Source organism: Macrobrachium rosenbergii, chromosome 28 (assembly GCF_040412425.1).
Source record: "Macrobrachium rosenbergii isolate ZJJX-2024 chromosome 28, ASM4041242v1, whole genome shotgun sequence".
Lineage (NCBI taxonomy): Eukaryota > Metazoa > Arthropoda > Malacostraca > Decapoda > Palaemonidae > Macrobrachium > Macrobrachium rosenbergii.
In genome coordinates, this window is record NC_089768.1 from 28,795,001 (window position 1) to 28,811,294 (window position 16,294).

Genomic DNA, 16,294 nt, shown 5'->3' on the forward strand with positions numbered 1-16,294 from the left:
TCTTCATTAAGAGTTTAAGACCCTGATTTCCTTACGCAATCTTTGTATGTATGTATGTATGCGTAAATATATATATATATATATATATATATATATATATATATATATATATATATATATATATATATATATATATACACGAACAGGGTAGAAGAAGACGAAGAAAACCAAGATAGAAAAGGGGAGACTGCGTGAGGAGGACTCGAGAAAGAAGGGACTTCAGTCTCTTGACCGAGCAGAGACGCACCGCAGAGGTAGACCGAAGCGGCTCATCCACAACGGCGACCCCATATAAAAACGGGACTAAGATGAGAAGAAAATAAAATATATATATATATATATATATATATATATATATATATATATATATATATATATATATATATATATATAGATATATATATATATATATATATACATATATACATACATAACGCACACATTTGCTAATGAGATACTTGAAAGAAAACGTGTAACTTGAATGCCAATAAATGAGTGAAATTATTTCCTTTACCGTAAAGTTTCCCAAGCAGTTTTCTACTTTGCTCCGAAGCGGCATGCGCAAGGTCTTTATGCTAGCCAGTACGGTTAGCTCGACAAAAGCATGTTCAATGCCAGCTAATGTACTGTTATTTTCAAACAGCTGGTTTGCTTAATGTTTCAGTTGCGTTCTACTTCCTTGTTATTGCGAATCTAAGACATCACAGCATTTAGTTTGGTATGCTGATTTTTTTATATTTAGGGTGTATTCACTCTAAAGTAAAACATGTCAAGAACACAAGTCATCGACCTACTGGTAGGCATTACCAGTGCTTCATACGATTATCTATCATTTGCCAAAGATTCGTTCTCCAATTACTGTCGCTGAGTTGTATTCAACCTATCTGTGATATATATGCGATAAGTCGCCGACGTGTTTTAATGACATGTTTTGCTGTAAGGTGAACGCACCTTAGAATACTGTGTGGGGGTAAAAACTGCTTGTAAGGAGTTTTAGGTTAGCCCATTCCCCCTCCGGTTATCAACCCGTTGCATCGGCAATCGGTTTCCACTAGATAATTATACCCAAGGTCTAGAGAACTCTCTGGACCTTGATCATACCCACATTACACACAGGACACTCGTGCGTGCATAAAAGACTTCTCAATTTTTTTAGACAGTTTTCTGACATAGGGTATTCACAAGTATAGACCTACACAAAAATATATGACATACAAAGGTATAAATCTATTAAAAAATATGACCATTTAAGCCAATTTATATAACGATACAAAAATATGACTACACACAGGTATATACCAATACAAAAATATACACCTAAGTTAAATGTATATTAAGCGGCAACTTCAATGCAAAAGGAAGGTAATAAAACACTAAACGCAATCCAGTTAATCTTCCAATCAATTTGAATGACCGAAACCAAACCAGGCCGCAACATCTGTCTAGATCAACACTTTAACATCCTCATAAAATTAAACGGCAATATTGGCTGATTCCTGAACAAGCTCCGTAATTAGAATTTCATGACAATGAACTACCGTAACAATATATAAAACAGAACAAAAAAATACTAACTGGCTATCTGTGAGCCGACGAAATCCGAACAAAACTCGGTTCACAGTTACTCTCCTCAAGGTAAAAATAAAATAACAAGCGCTTATTTACCGATACTGAGGTAACCGACAAAACTACTTCAAGATAATATTCTCTCTCTCTCTCTCTCTCTCTCTCTCTCTCTCTCTCTCTCTCTCTCTATATATATATATATATATATATATATATATATACATACACACACTTCCAGAACTTGAGATATTTTTTTGCCCATCACTCATCAGGCACCATGCCCTGCTACCATACCAAGTGGCCATGTAACAAGTATGCCCATGGTATTGTTCAGGCACTGCTGATACAGTTTATTATTTAATCTAACTCCATCATTTTGGTATATATAAAAAATCTGGTGTCAGATACATTAGGTCCCTACTGAGAGCTTTTTCTCACAAAACACAGAGAGAGAGAGAGAGAGAGAGAGAGAGAGAGAGAGAGAGAGAGAGAGAGAGAGAGAGAGCGAGGACGTAACGAAAGAGCAATAAACCAGTTTCAAAATATTAATAAATTGAAGTTAAATATGACGACATTTATCAAAACAGAGACTTCATCAGTACCAATAATAATAATAATAATAATAATAATAATAATAATAATAATAAAGAACAAAGAAGCGACCAAAATAAAGGTACAAACGAAAAGCTTTTCCACCTAATGTAATTTTTCCACACTGTCAACCTTCAGCTGACTTGTGGAAACCTTGAAAGTTACGACGACGGAGTCACTAGGTAACAGCCTCTTCAACTTCTCCAATACAATGAGTCAGAAACGGCTCCTTACATAACAGTACCACGCTGCTTCCCGAAACAAAACAATAACTGACTATTCCTCGTCAAGTGCATCTGATGGAGTAGCAGAAGTAACATTACTTGGACTATTCTTACGAAAAACAGGACGTGCTGACCATTCCATTTATCTGCTCGCCAAGTAAAGTGGACCGATTCTATTTGTAGTGTAGGCCTACTTTCCTTACTTCGATACGTCGAAATCTGGGAGTAGTTCCATTATCTACAATGTCACTAAATATTACTTGGACTGTTTTTACGGAAAACAGGACGTGCTGACTCCATTTATTTGCTTGCCAAGTAAAGTGTATTGATTCTATTTGTAGTGTAGGCCTACTTTCCTTGCTTCGATACGCCTAAATTTGTGAGTTGTGTGTGTTCCATGACTTCAAGCGTCACTAGACTTTACTTGGATTGTTCCTACGGAAAACATGACGTCATTACCATTCAACTGTTTGCCAAGTAGATTATGTAATGAACCTATTGTTGCTTTAGGCCTACTTTCTATACTTTGATACGTGGATTTTTGTGAGCTGTTCACTCACTCTGATGTCACTAAAACGACACGTTGAGACTTTCACGACTTCAAGAGGATTACCTGTAGGTAGGAAACGACGCGAGTACCGCACAGGAAGATTAGCTAGAGAAACCTTATGTCATACGAAGCAGTGACGAAGCAGTGGGTAAGACCATCGTAAGTAGTCTGTTCTCGAAAGCTAAATGATTAAGTGGAACGTTTATCATTCCATAAGACTTTTACGCTGTTTATGTTCTTATTTTTGTTATCGTCTTGGGCAAAATTTCAAAATATATACAGTATATACAATGCACACACACACAATATATATATATATATATATATATATATATATATATATATATATATATATATATATATACATATATATACATACATATATACTTGCTGACCAACCCGGCGATGCCCAGGAAAACTCTGAATGACAGCCAATCATTTATCTTAGGAAGGAAGTAACACGTGGTGTGGTTTTGACTAACATGTTTATTTAAAGGAATGAATTCTAGACAAAATTATTAATCACAGGAAAGAAAAGCATTTTCAATGACAGTACACATATATACTTTACATGACAAAAAGAAAGAAAAGCATTTTCAATGACAGTACACATATATACTTTACGTGACAAAAGAATTCAGAGGAGATGCAGGAAAATTTTTCTAAGCATGGCCACAATTCCAGTCATGTTACTCGGCCCAGCACTGAGCGAGTCACTGCCACACTTCGGCCCCATTCTCCCTAGTTTGCACGGGATCCGCAGTAAATAAGATATATATATATATATATATATATATATATATATATATATATATATATATGTATGCATATATGAGAAAGAGAGAGGCAGAAGCAGAGAGCACGTGTATATTATATTTTAAAATTAGCGTTGTTCAAGAGTGAAAGCACGAAGAAGTAAAATCCTAGCGTTGTAGACTCGAGCAACAAAGCGCCTTTTCCAGACACCTCTCAACGATGTCGTGTTCGGGTCAAATTTCACAAAAGTGGTTGCTTGGCTGCTTATGAGATGTGAGAGAACAAGAGAAGGTGAAAGGGGGAAGAGAGAAAAATACATAAAGGTCAAAGAACGAGCGAAACAGTCCGGCACGTGTGTAGGCCTATCTGAAAAGGGTGGGCGGGGTGGGGGGTGGCTGTGGAGATAGTAAATAAATCGACTGAATGTGAAAGAAGCATGCAAGAATTTGAAGTGATTCTGAACGAAAATGGGAATACGACGAGGAAATTAGAGGCAATACGGAAAAATTGCTCAAATGGAAGTGATGTTTAACGCAAATTGGGATATAACGAGGAATCAGAGAGGCAACACGGAAAAATTACTCGATTTTGGAGTGGTTCTTAACGAAACTGGATATACAACGAAGAAAGTGAAAGAGATAACTTGTAATAATCACTCAAATTTGAACTGATTCTTAACGAAAATGGGAACAAAACGAGAAAACGAAAAGAGATAGCGTGGAAAAATCACTCGAATTGTCAGTGTTTTAGGGAAAATGGGAATAAAACGAGAACATGAAAGACATAACGGGGAAAAATCACTCAAATTTGGAGTGATTCTTAACGAAAATGGGAACAAAACGAGAAAACGAAAAGAGATAACGTGGGAAAAATCACTCGATTTGGCAGTCTTAGAAAAAAATGGGAATAAAACGAGAAAACGAAAAGTGGTAACGTGGAAAAATCACTCGAACTGGCAGTGTGTCTTAGTGAAAAATGGGAATAAAACGAGGAAATGAAGGAGTCAACGAGGAAAAATGACTCGGAGAGGCAGGAGAGAGAACTCCACCGTTATTCCGCTTCTTCGAAGGTCATCGAACTCGGAGCACTTAAGCGGTGAAAATCAAATCTTCCCTAAGGATGCCTGACATTTTTCTATTTTTTTATACACAGGCCAAACCGGGACGGGGAAACCAACGACCTTACCTACCACAGGCCCAAAAAAATAGGAAAGTGAAAGAAGGGGCATCTAATGGAAAAGATGATGATGATGATGATGATGATGATGATGATGATGATAATAATAATTGTTTCCTTATGTCATGGAGTATATTCCAAGACGGTCCATTCGATTCACATACATTAAATATAAGTAAACAAATATCTAATGATAATAATAATAAATTATATTATATTATTATTATTATTATTATCATTATTATTATTATTATTATTATTATTATGATTATTATTATTATTATTACTACTAGTAGTAGCAAATAAAAAATTCCATTTCAAGGAATGACTCAATTAGATTATGCACGATAAAAAACTATACTGTTAAAATTAAAAAAAATATATCCCCATGAAAGGAAAATTCCTTGCACTAGGTCTAACAAAATTCAAGTAGAGTAACATTTCATTACTCTAACTAATGTACTTAAGCTCTCCGTATGTAAATTAGTTTCTCAAACTAGCTTAATAGGTTAGAGACTTAAATAAGAGAGAGAGAGAGAGAGAGAGAGAGAGAGAGAGAGAGAGAGAGAGAGAGAGAGAGAGAATACTCTCCAGACGACCATTACACTAAAGTGCAAACCACAAATCCACAGCTCAAGATATTCACAAGCTCTTGTGGTTGTTCTTTCAACTTGGCTTCCTATGCGTCATCATCTACTTTTCTGTTCTCTGTTGATTATCATTTTGTTCATCACCGCAAACCTCTCTCTCTCTCTCTCTCTCTCTCTCTCTCTCTCTCTCTCTCTCTCATAATCATTCAGAGCAAATCATTCTCAGCAGTGTCTCTCACGGTTTCCAGAACCTTGGTGGTGAACAATACCTGGTCGACCTACTGTACATATCCAGTTTCAAACTGGCTTGATTGACAGCGGGCTTAACTCTGCACCTGGCAGTCCATTAGCAAATAATAATGATACCAACTGGAAGAAATATAGAATAAAATGGAGCACGGATTTATCGAGAATATGAATTAGGCCTAATGATGTAGAAAAGGCACCTCTGTTGTTTATTTATTAAAGTCACTGGTTGGACTGAGAGCGAGCTTAACTCTTCACCTGGCAGTCCATTAACAAATATATATAATAATAATAAAAGGGAAGAAAATATAGTAGACTATGATAAAGAACGGATTTATCAAGAATATATATCAAGCCGAATGATGTGGAAAAGGTACTTCCTCTTGCATTATCAGTTTTTTGTTTTGATTTTGCTTTTGTACAGTGATACCTCCAGTAACAAGAGAACAGACCCTTGAACTGGCAGGGATTAAACAATGTGTCGGGGGAATTCGATAAAATTTAACTAAACGAGAGTGAAAGTGAAACTCGGTTGTAGCTACTACAACGAGACTGAAAATCTGATACTCTGAGCTAGGTAAAGAACTATAAATAATCACTAGGGTCTTTTAGTTTCAAAGTACAAAAAACTCACTGACGACAACATTAAGGTTGCAGAGTCACTGATCCCGTTACAGAATGCTTTATAACATTCGAATACTGTTAGACATTCTATGACCACTCAACTGGTGTATCAATGAGAAGCCAAAGTCTGCAATGGAACTGCTGGATTTGGACAGTTGATGAAATAAGCAAGAAACGCATTGCAAGTCTTCTTCACAAATTCTCACATGAATTACAAAAATTATTTCACTCTTCACAAACAGAGCAATTATAAAAAAAAAAAAATTACCTGTACCTTGGTAACCATGAAAAACAACGAAGCCAACAGTACTAGATCAGACACAAAGCACCTCTGTACCGGGTGCACCACAGGCCCAAAGGGAAGACGAACCAAAGACGATCCGAAGACAACCACCAATCGAGGAAAACCGTCACACACATACGATCATCTACCAGTCGAACCTTTTAAGGTACTATCGATTCCCCCGCGACTCTTCGTCCCTCTCAATGTAATTCTGGGACCAGGAACATGCCGAAGGAGGAGGAGGAGGAGGAGGAGGAGGAGGAGGAGGAGGAGGAGGACAAAACTACACACCGTCAGAGCCAAGGGCAAAGACGTCGGAGAGGGTATTTTAACCTTCGCTGAGAGATCGATATATGGAAAAGATACGAACAGAAGTGATGAATTATTCAGGTGGACAAAGATCGTGTTTGTCTGGTGGTTTTGAGGTTTGAAAGAGGATGATGCTTATCAATGGCCCGGATATTATCATCGTTATTATTATTATTCACAGCCGTGCTCAGTAAGCATCGTTAGAATGAAATGAATAGACGAGGTTAAAATGAAATTAGACATTATAACAATGCAGTAGGAAGAGAAAACGACACGGTATTCAGCATTTATCTAAATAGCTACTTGTCTATCTATCAATATAAGTATGTATATATATATATATATATATATATATATATATATATATATATATATATATATATATATATATATATATATATATATATATATATATATATATATATATAGATCGATAGATTGATAAATAAACAGATAGATAGATAGATAGACAGATAGAATGATAGGTAGATAAAGACCTCACTGAACATTTTAATAAGTATCCTTCAGCAGGAACTCTTTAAAAAAAAAAAAATAACTAGATCTCTCCCATTTGATCCGTCATACCAACAACAACTAAAAACCAAAGTGACAAACAATTTACCGTAACGTTTCCAGCCGAGAATTTTTATATCTGTGGAATACCGATTCCGTGAAACTCGAATGGATTCATATCCCTGAACCCAAAAAGAAGACATCTGACAACTCATAACAATTTCAGGAATATATCGCCAACAGATTTCCATTTCCTGAAAGCGACCTGATCCGACTAAGGCTTGTGGATTGTTGTACACGTACACATACATGCAAATGTGTGTGTATGTATATATATATATATATATATATATATATATATATATATATATATATATATATATATATATATATATATATATATATATATATACAGTATATAGAGGTACAGATATCTATATATACATATAAAATATACATTTAAATATATTATATACAAACATATATATATATATATATATATATATATATGTATATATATATATATATATATATATATATATATATATATATATATATATATATATATATATATATTACCTGAATTCACGTGAGCTTCCATCCAAAAGAAATTAAACGTCAAGTCTTCGTTGACACAAGATGAAAAACCTAAACAGATCCTTTAAGTTAAAAGAGATAACAGGAGGGTGAAGAACTTCCTGGGTATTCACATTCAGAGGTGTACCAGCGAAACAGCCCGGCAACAGCAGCAAAACAACAACAACAACAACAACAACAGAAACCACCGTACTAACAACAATAATAAATTAGTAAACATGTTTACAGTATTATGTCCTTCTCACCTCAGATGGAAGTGAGGGTCTCCAGAGTGCCATGTGACCGATACTACGTATTAGCCTAAAGGAGAGTCACGCTGTGTCGACAGTAGAGTTCCCCGGCTATTTATTTATTTTTTTCTTTTCTTTTTTACAAACCTTTCACTATTAAAGGCTTCCCAAAACGTCCTAAAAATGTAGTTCTGTAAATGTTCTTGCACGTATATTTTTTTTTTTTTTTTTTTGACTTTTAAGAGATTTCTCTATTTGACTGAAAACAGTTCGGACGACACGTAAAGTAGATAAATAAAACAACATGTCTATGTGTGTGTGTGTGTGTAAAAGAGAGAGAGAGAGAAATCTACCTTTCTTCTGGCTTATCTCCGATGAGCTTTGAACAGATGCAAGAGCATATTTTTTGCTGAACTGATTCCTGTTCACAGAATCCTCTTAGTAATCCTGCGAAATTGATACTTATAAATCAAACCTAGCGACCTTGGGGACGGGGGGGGGGGGGGGCACAAGTCAAAGTCACCTCTCTCACAACTGTTTCACAAGTAAAACGCATCTCTCAAATATTGCCTTCACAAGCCAAATGCTACTGAATGCAAGGTTTTATCACGAGAGACTTTTGAGTGTTCCTCTTTATCTTGCGTATCTTGCTAACCTGACAATCCTGGTGGAAAGTGTACCAGACACAAATGTTTTCTACATAATATGCAATGTGCACTGATACCAATAGTTGTAGACAATTACAGTCCTCTCCCTCTCTCTCTCTCTCTCTCGTCACAATTTTTACCATAGTTTTGAGTAATGCCATACAGTTTTGTCCTGCCGAAGTGTGTGTGTGTGTGAGAGAGAGAGAGAGAGAGAGAGAGAGAGAGAGAGAGAGAGAGAGAGAGAGAATATGCAGTTTCCAAGGTTTTCTTACAGGAAGAGAGTTGGGGTGGGGTTGACGGATTACAGGGCCCATTAACTATCCTAAATAAATAGACTGAACAAAGTAAACGAGAATGGTTGAAGGAAAACTCCACATGCAGTGTAACCACCATCTTTTCTTCTTTCCAGCAAGAGTTACAAATAAACACTAAAAATGTCAGCATTTTAAAATTAATTTTCGTATTACGGTTTCATTCTAACGGCATTTTATTCTTGTTCAGTAAGAATTTGAACTCTATTTTCATAATAACAATAATAATAATAATGGTTAGTTAAACACGTATGTAAAGTGCACAGTAATGATTTGGTTTCAACTTCATAATAATAATAATAATAATAATAATAATAATAATAATAATAATAATAATAATAATAATATTTTCTTAAACACATCTGTAATGTACAGAGGTTTTGATTTGGGTTCACCTTCACAATAATAATAATAATAATAATAATAATAATAATAATAATAATAATAATAATAATAATAATAATAATAACAATTTCTTAAACGCATCTGTAATGTACAGAGGTTTTGATCTGGTTTCAGCTTCACAGTAATAATAATAATAATAATAATAATAATAATAATAATAATAATAATAATAATAATAATATTTTCTTAAACACATCTGTAATGTACAGAGGTTTTGATTTGGGTTCAACTTCACAATAATAATAATAATAATAATAATAATAATAATAATAATAATAATAATAATAATAATAATTTCTTAAACACATCTGTAATGTACAGAGGTTTTGATTTGGGTTCAACTTCATAATAATAATAATAATAATAATAATAATAATAATAATAATAATAATAATAATAATAATAATAATAATAATAATAATTTCCTTAAACACATCTGTAATGTACAGAGGTTTTGATCTGGTTTCAACTTCACAATAATAATAATAATAATAATAATAATAATAATAATAATAATAATAATAATAATAATAATAATAATAATAATTTTCTTAAACACATCTGTAATGTACAAAGGTTTTGATTTGGGTTCAACTATAATAATAATAATAATAATAATAATAATAATAATAATAATAATAATACTCTTCAGCCTGAACACATCCGTGAGGTACCGAGGTCATGATTTGGTTTCAACTTTCAGCAGAGTAACGTTATCCGCTTCCACCCAGTTTAAACAATAACGTGGATTTGGTTGCAAACATTCTTTGTTTCTACTTTTTTTTTCTTTAAATCTACAGCTGAGGACCCCGTGGACAGAGCCAACAGAAGACAGAGAGAGAGAGAGAGAGAGAGAGAGAGAGAGAGAGAGAGAGAGAGAGAGAGAGAGAGAGAGAGAGAGAGAGAGAGAGAGAGAAAGTTATATGAAAAGGTGATAAATAAATCAATTTGGGGGAATAGAATATAAGACCGATACACCTGAAATTCAGGAGGCGTCAGCAGAGGGCGGGAATGGATTAGCTCCTTGCTAAGATATTTGGAGATCAAGTGATTCTGCAACTGCACTTTGCAAACTACTCCACACTTTAGTTGTGTCCAAGATAAAACGCCTAGCAGACTGAGTAGCACGAAGCCTGATGCTGGAAAACGCCGCGCTCTGCTTTCAAAAATCAAGAAAACAATATCAAAAGAATCCCCTTTCATTCGGTGTTTTAAAAATCATAAAATCTTTAACAAAATAAAAACACTTGTATCTGCTCCTAAAATTTGACGCTTTAATTATACCGAGATCATTATCAAGGAACAACTTTTGCATTCTAGACTGTGTCTACAGCGGGAGAGCGACTCAGTCCGAAAATAAATGCACCCTAGAAATCCTTCCGGTTCTTCTGAGTGATCCTGGCACTACTGTACTTCCTGGGGGAGAGGGATGACGTAATGGGTGCGTGCATCGCATGGGGGCTATTGTCGTGATGGGGGAAGCTGGCTCCCATGCCACAACATGATTCCTGCACCTCTCCTAGAGCGCATGAATAATCAGCTTTGATGGAAGAGAGTAACGTGAGAAAGCGCTCCTTGGAACCCCACTGTATGGTATAATTATTATATCTAAATCTTCTACATTTACCTTCAACCTTGAAGACACAGAAACAGACCCATTTGAATATCATTCTCGTTACAATTTTTTTTTTCATTTTACCTCTAATAATTTTGTAATTCAAGTTCGGCCTATAATGACAATATATTTGTTTAATCATTTTTTGAACACAGGAACTGCTAGAAATAGAGTGCAATATATACATATACAGTATATGTATATATATGCAGTATATATAAATATATATATATATAATATATATATGTGTATGCATATATATACATATATATTTATATATATATATACATAACACACATACATATATGTGGTGAAGATGTAATATTCCTTCACTAAGTAATAAATTCTGATATTAAATTTCAAGCTTTGCTAAACTCAACATAGGTGCATTGTCTACAATGAATCCTTCCAGAATCTATGTAATGCGCAAGACTTCACCGATCTAAAAAACGATAAATGCAAAAGAAACTCATAATTCGATATGTTGCGTCTTCCAACATTCTTCCTGCTGACTTGAAACCTAATCTTAAAACGCTATGGTTCTACAGTAACTAGAACCACGACTTCTACTATATACGCAGCATTCAAGAGAACCACAGCCTCGTGATTGAAAAGTTTCAGAAATGATGTCAAATATCCGACACTAATTATTTTTGAATTTCACCAACTGACCCAGAAAATATAAGTAGTACAATACCAAGCACGATGCACGAAAGCAGACGAATGCTGGAAAGCGCATCTATCGCAAGCATCACGAAAAACAGAAGCATTTTGCAGCCGAAGAGTGGCCACCACACAAAAATAACCTCTGGAATCAACAGATTGGCCAAAGTAAGCCAATTAACGCAAGCGCCATTGTGACAAAGGAAAATTGCTGCTAATTTATACTTTTAACAACAACAACAGCTAAAAAGGCTGGATAGAAAAACGAAGCTCATTTTTCCCCACTTCTGGTCGTTCCAGAGTCAATACCTAAACACCGGATTCCTGGTAGCGTCCGGGCCGGATTGGGTTAACGAAGGTCGTTCCTCTGATGTACAACAAATTGGGTAGATGACCATCGAGCCTTAGACCCTAATCACATTATAAGCAATCCAGGCATCGCTGCTGAATCCCTCCGGACTGTTCGATAAAGGATATTAGCACGGCAAGAAAACAATAAAATGTTTACATAAAAGTCTTACGTCGCCCTTTTTGTAATGCGCATGAATGTAGAAGTGCGCGCGCTCGTAGACGCATGGACAAACGAATACCTTGTATCAGGCTGAAAGCTGATATGAATATTTAAATAGCTTATTGTACTGTAACGCTACCTTAAAGCACAGTGCTTCCTTGCCTTCAGTATTAAGTTGAGTCACCTTTCAACTGAGCGTCAATGTACTTTTATCTTTTCCTCGTACTTTCAATTTACTAAGCGCTTGTTTTCCTTTCATCGTTTTTTTTTTCACTTAATGACATTCTGCGGTGTGGCAATATGCTTAGCAAGTTAATGACATTTTGTTTTGCTTCATATGAAGGCATATTACTAATAAGAACATCTCGTATTTTCGTATTTCTTTTTCTTCATGCAATCAAGTGACCTTTGCAGAAATGAGAAAAAATAGCAATATAACTCAACATTAATTGCAGAGATGTCATAAGGATGACAATAACATAAGCAATGGCGATTTACTCCAGGCAATGTAAGGAACAATGACAATAATTGTAAAAAAGGATGTCAGGCACTAAATACTCGTCCTTGACTATGTAGTTAATACGAACTGATACACGCACAAATCGCACGTCTAAAAAGTTATTCGTGAGAATGAAATTAGTCCTAATATTTCCCAAGACAATGAAGTAGGAATGGGGGTTAAGGACAATAAAGTCTAAGGATTTTCACTGCCATCCTTTGCAACTCGACACAAAGGACATTCTACCGAAAAACTGTAGACGTGAATTTGGGTGTTAAGAGGTGAAACGAAAGCACGTCTTGGTAAATAGACACTTGTATCATGTAACTGTTAACTGTTGTTAGAACAAAATCTTAAAACGTAACACATCTCAAATCGTGATGGAAACCTGAACACGGGAAACTACTCTAAGATTAAGAGGAAAATCAATGACCTAAAACTTCACTCACGTAATCGCTTGAGGTATGAGAGAAAATATTTACTGCTCCAAAAACTGTTGAAAAATCAGTACAAATTTATTGAAAGATATTTCTTGCTGAAGTACCATGAAAGAGGGGTTGAAAAATCTAGAATATCTGGAAACCTTACAGAAGTTAAGACTACGATCTCGTCTAAGAGAAAAGAAAATCCGTAATTCGAAAGAAATAAAGTCAATGACAAAAATACTATTTAAGACAATGGAAAAACAAGAGTGAATCACCAAATCGTGAAGAAACTGTAACTGTGTGTGAGCGCTTGTGCGCAACATGAATGCGTGTGTGTGTGCGTTCGTGTGATCCTTAAAAATCCACTTCCTCTGCATCCATTCTAGTGCATTCTCTTTAAGAACTGCCCGGATATTGCGTTGCGACTCTGTTTCGTTACGTCCTGCGAGGCTTCCATATTGGAAGCCCCGAGGCGGGTATAGAGGCACCGGGACTGCAGAAAAACAAGGGGACGTGGGACTGAGTGATACATGAGACGATTACTTAGACCTAACCTAAAAAAAAAAACAGATATGCAGCATCTTTCCTATTCACACTAAAATACACAACTGAGACTAAGCTTTAACTTCGCCATATAACCACTTCCTTACACTCTAGTAACGCCAGCTTCATTGAATAGCAATATCAACGTGTATTTCTACTCATATTAGCATAAGAAAAACAAAAATTGACGACATTTCAAGCCCATCTCGAGTAACATTTTGGTCAACGCTCTCGCCATCGATTTTGCTCACTCTCGCACACAAAACCACACAGACAGACAATTGGATGGACCTGCACATTATTCATTTTTCTTTACTTGGGCAACGATATTCCTACTTTCAGTTTTCACATTAATGAGCATCGTAAGCATAAGCTCCATTCCTCCTCCAGACAAACAATTGCACTTGGATGATTTTATGAATGGTGAAAAGAGGTGGGTGGGCGAGGGAGCTTACGATGGGATGGGAGAATGAGTGGGGGTAAACAGAGAGAGAGAGAGAGAGAGAGAGAGAGAGAGAGAGAGAGAGAGAGAGAGGGGGGTCTATGGTCAAAATTAATAACAAAACACTGGCATGTCGTAAGATGACCTGATTTTGGGTCGCCGTGATGCTGTCCCCTGCGCGTGATCGGAAAAGAGGGGGCAGGGGAAGGGGGTGAGGGAAAACAGGGCTTCTGCCGAGGGGATAGGGGAGAGCGAGTGGAGAGGGGTAGGGAGGTTAGAGAACAGAAGCAATATGGACTCCTTACCGTGTGTTGTGAAAAACACCTTTTCAAACCAATTCCTCATCACAACATGAGATGAAAACTCAGGCACACACACACAACACACTGATGGGCCCGAGACTCGTGGAGGCTCTTTGTTTTCCAAAATCTTTGGTCGCAGGCGCGCCAGTCCCTTTTCCTCGTTGGTCTGCACAGCTCGCATACACACACACAACTTCCCGGCCACAAGCTGGCTACTGCTGCTGCTAGCAGGCTCTCTTTCTCTCTCTCTCTCTCTCTCTGACACTTCCCTCTGTTTAGCGATCAGCTGATTGTCAAAAACGTCTGCGAGCGTCAACAACGTTCAGCGGCGCGATGTTTATGTACCGTAAGGACATGGGCGTCAACCAGACATTTCAACTGCTCCGAGGATGAGATGGGGACAGGTGACAGTATGGTACTAAAAGACAAAACTCACCATTGTTGGTTTGCAAAGAGGAACCAGCGCGCGTTCACCACACTGTTCCAAGCTCGACTGGCGGACCGTCAGCAGCGCTCAGCTGTGATCGACCACACAGCAGTGGCGGTCGCTAAGGCTCGTTTTCCCATAGCGGGAAGACGGTTTCTTCGCCTTTACGAGACCTTGTAGCCCCACAGAAACCCGTAAGGGTGATGGTTCCCTGTCTCTGGTGTCCCAGTCTCATCCTTACCGCACAAGCTAGGCCCACACAAGCTCCGTAAAGCTCAAGGTCCGGCACATCAAGGAGTATTTCCGCCCTAACGGGCCACAACCGCCCTGACGCATGCGTGTGGATAACGTTCTCATCCGGGCGTTCTAGTGCGAACGGGGGACAACCCATTCCCACCCTTCCGATCTCAATGTGGAGAGGCGAGTTTCCTTTGCCGTCAAGAGAAGCACCGAGTCATTCTCTCCCGCAGCTCTGGCCCCGTGAGTACACTTGCACCGAGCGAGCGAAGAAGGGACCTTGCACTGAACTCGGCCCGACTGACAAGTTGCAAACATCAACAAATGCTTGTTTGCACTACGTATGACCGCATCAGCTCTCGCATTGCCAAAAAGCAGCTATTCTTGAGAGGTGTAGGCTTAAGAGGTCTTGAGCGTGGCACGGAGACTGAGTAAGAGCATAAATGTTGCATCAGTGTAACATTGCACCTCCCAGTCAAGGCTTCCCTTAACCTCGGCTATTGCTTCCAACAGAGGAATGTTTACAAATTGTCAACAAACGGTGAATAAAGGTTGTGTAATCGCCGATATGCCCTTTTTCAAAGGGATCGAGGTGAGAGGCTGAGGGTGGGACGTTGCACAGACAGCAGCAGCAGAATCAACACGACGCAAGACCCCCCCATCCCAGCAACCCAATCCCCTCCCCACACGCCCCGTTCCTCCTCTTCTTTTTTTTTTTAAGGGCGGATGCCGAGAAGAATAACGGTGCATGGGATGACAGAGACTTTGATGTTGGCACACACACCAGCTTCTCCTATTCAAGTCCATGCTTTTGTAGTACTAGTCGGCGCTGCCGCCATCAGATGTGGGTGGTTGGATCACACACAGTGGGGAATAAGTTTTGTTTTGATTGCGAATGCGCAATTAACGCATCATTACTCACTGTTATATCCTATATAGTTACGATAACTTAAATTTTCTGACAGTATGTAAAATAATTTTCGACATAAACAAAAGTTCATCCTCCCAACGC

At 37.2% G+C, this 16,294-nt stretch overlaps 1 protein-coding gene across 3 annotated transcripts in view; it reads right to left on the reverse strand.

The window, feature by feature from the left end:
* LOC136854163 (ATP-binding cassette sub-family G member 1-like) overlaps positions 1-15,126 on the reverse strand; it is a 203,474-nt gene extending 188,348 nt beyond the window's left edge. Inside the window, exon 1 of one of the 3 annotated variants that reach the window (XM_067130426.1) lies at positions 15,055-15,126. The gene's annotated coding sequence lies outside the window, so the exon portion shown is untranslated. Of the gene's footprint in view, positions 1-14,621; positions 14,813-15,054 lie in introns of those variants that run through there. The other 2 variants (XM_067130428.1, XM_067130427.1) reach the window with 2 other exon arrangements.
* Positions 15,127-16,294: the final 1,168 nt, after the last annotated feature.